This window comes from Triticum dicoccoides, chromosome 4A (genome assembly GCF_002162155.2).
Source record: "Triticum dicoccoides isolate Atlit2015 ecotype Zavitan chromosome 4A, WEW_v2.0, whole genome shotgun sequence".
In the NCBI taxonomy this organism is placed as follows: domain Eukaryota; kingdom Viridiplantae; phylum Streptophyta; class Magnoliopsida; order Poales; family Poaceae; genus Triticum; species Triticum dicoccoides.
In genome coordinates this window covers 124,895,524-124,898,288 of record NC_041386.1, presented here as the reverse complement: position 1 = coordinate 124,898,288, position 2,765 = coordinate 124,895,524, and the positions used below count along the sequence as shown (strand labels likewise).

At 44.8% G+C, this 2,765-nt stretch overlaps 1 long non-coding RNA gene across 1 annotated transcript; it reads right to left on the bottom strand.

Annotated features, from left to right (window-relative positions):
• Positions 1-334: 334 nt before the first annotated feature.
• Positions 335-1,426, bottom strand: LOC119288766. The gene is made up of 2 exons (XR_005141274.1): positions 1,100-1,426; positions 335-638 (listed from the first exon to the last, which is right to left on the bottom strand). It is a non-coding gene; the product is annotated as an uncharacterized LOC119288766 (long non-coding RNA).
• Between the last annotated feature and the right edge of the window lie 1,339 nt (positions 1,427-2,765).

Below are 2,765 nucleotides of genomic sequence, written 5' to 3'. Positions count from 1 at the left end.
TTAATTTTGGACTTCTTGGGTTTTGTTTTTTAGAACTGAAAAAATATGTTTTCCATTTGAATTCCTGAACTTATCTATTTTTACATTCTGAACTTTTTGGTTGTCCTTTTTAGAAACAAGAAAAAAAAGTCATTTATTGATTGGTATTTTTTGTGTTTTTATATTTGTTTAGGTTACTGTTCTCTGAGTAAAAAAATGCATATGCATTTCTTCGATGAGAGTAAGTGAACTTCGTGCACATAATTTATAAAACACTCTTTTGCGCGTATATGAATTTTCCTGTAGATGTACAAGAACGTTTTTTTTTGCTTGCACCTCAACAACCAACATGGAATAGCACGATGATAGAAGTCTTGTACAAAGCTCCATAAAATCACATAGAAGCTACACCAAATGGATCATAAAAAATATTGACCAAATCACACAAGAAAAAGGTCAGGCCGAGGGCATTCTTTAACATGCATTAAAAAGAAACGTAGGGCATGGAAGCAACAAAATCTGAAGGGAGGTTGAGATCCCTCCTCGCCGCACAAGTCCACAGCCTCTTGCGCAGGGGAGCCATTTTTGCCAGCGATCAATGTATCTTAATTCTACAGTCGAAGTGCCAGACAGCATGCCTTATTCTGCAAAACCAAAATCTGAGCACATATATCAAAACTAGCACGAACAAAAAGTGTGGCAGGGCATATTTTTTTCTGAACTTTATATGCAAAAACTTCCTGTATTTATTCACCCATTGTTCTATGTGAACTTCAGTGTCCAGACAACAAGAACTTGGTCGATCGAACCAATGGATCGACGGGTCAGGGAGGACCTTGCGGACAGCAACTGCACCATCAGGAATCGGAAACGTCCTGGTGAACAACGTTCACGCCGTGCAGGGGGGTTGGGGACGACGACATCAGCATGATCTGGGAGCTTGAAGAACAAGAATGGCCATCGAAGGGGTGGGCCGCGATGGTGGTCCAAGGGTCGCGCAGGACGCGCTTGTTCCAGCGGCGCACAAGACGAACCAGGCGGCGACTAGCCGGAGGATCCTGGGGAGTTACTCGGAGGCAGAGAAGGAGAAGATGAAATCAGAGGGCGAGAGAAGGCTCACCGGAGGGGAGAAGTGGGGGGTTGACCGGAGGTGAGGGACGGGGAGAGCAGCGGCGGTTGGTGGTGGAGGCGTAAGGCGGCCGCAGGATCCGGCGGCGCGCGTGCGGATTCCGGGGAGGGCGCGCCGCGGCGGGTGGATCCGGGAAGGTGGCGCGGCGGCGGGGGCCTCCGGGGACAGGGCGTGGCGGCGGGGGCCTCAGGGAGGGGGCGCAGCGGCATGGGGGTCCAGGGAGGGCGCGGATGAGGCGTGTGGATTGGGGAAGGAGGCTCGGCGGCGGGAGATCGAGGCGTGTGGGCGGTTCTCGGGTGCGGGAGAAGTGGGGGAGAAGATCCGTTTTTTCTTTCTGTTTTACCGTCTGGCGCTGGCCGCTCCGGTTCGGGAGGATCTCCTCGTGCTCTATCGTATACTAGCTGAATGCCCGTACGTGGTCACGAATTAAAAAAACACATTATGATCAAATATTTTTTGAATTAAAAAATGTGTGTCGGATATGATAGGGCTGGTTTCAATTCCTGGACAAATTCATTCTCTCTCTCTCTTATTTCTTTCTAGGCAATCGTTGTATGTCTTTAAAAACTCCCCCTGCATCATTTTATTCTCCTCACCCTTCTTTTCCCTTTACCTTTTTCACAGTGCCATGTGGGCAAACCCTATTCAAAATCTTATATTTTCATTTATTATGTCATCGATTCAAAATATTATTTGATCTCCTTTTTGAGTGGAAACTTACGAAGTACGTCTCATAACTAACTGGAAAGAAACATGAACTCTGGTAAGTATAGAAACAAAGAACAAAATCATATTTTCTCAAAAAAAAATAGACCCTCTCAAACAACATATACTACTCCCAAACCCAAAGAAAAAGAGACCTACAAGAGAGGTATGTTTAATGCAAAGCATCTGACGTTTAGGTCACTCTCATAAATGGTTATTTCTATATCGATCAAATGACCGGGAGGAGCATCTTGAGTTCAAGCAGTTCCCTCTGAAGGGGTATGTTGAGTTAAAGGCTATCCTCTTCCTCTCAAGAGGAACTCCTGACCTCCTTGAGAATATAAAGAAGCTTAACAAACCAAGCTCTATGTGCCCCATATCTTGACCATGGATAAATACAAACTTTTGCAAAACAAAACTGAAAATTCAAAGCCAGGAAGTCCGCAATAGTTAGTTTAAGCTCGTACAACCCAAAAAGCAATAGTTAGTTTAAGCTCTTACATCCCCAAAAGCATATGATTTGATCACCTCTAAGTTTCAACATTACATTGAGGCTTAGAAATGCTTTCTAATTTTGTAGAATTATAGATAAAACCTCCAAGCATGACTGAAAATTGAGAGTGATGTGATGAGTTAGGACTGATAGTAACATTCAGTAGGACAACCAACAAGAAAACTACAACGACGTACTACCATCACATGAAATATGTGAATGTGTGTGCATTATTTAGGTTCTCAACATCTATCTCTCATGCACTTCTGGTTTCTTTTCTCCTATCCAAGCATCTCACTGCCAATCTATCGAAAAAATAGCAGCTTCCCATGGAGATGGGGCCTCGGCCAGCGACGCGACGGGAGCGGACATCAGCCTTAAGGAAGTACTTGTCAAGCTTGATATCGACCGATGGCCACCTTGATTGATGATAGTAGCCCATGAGAAGACATCACACTC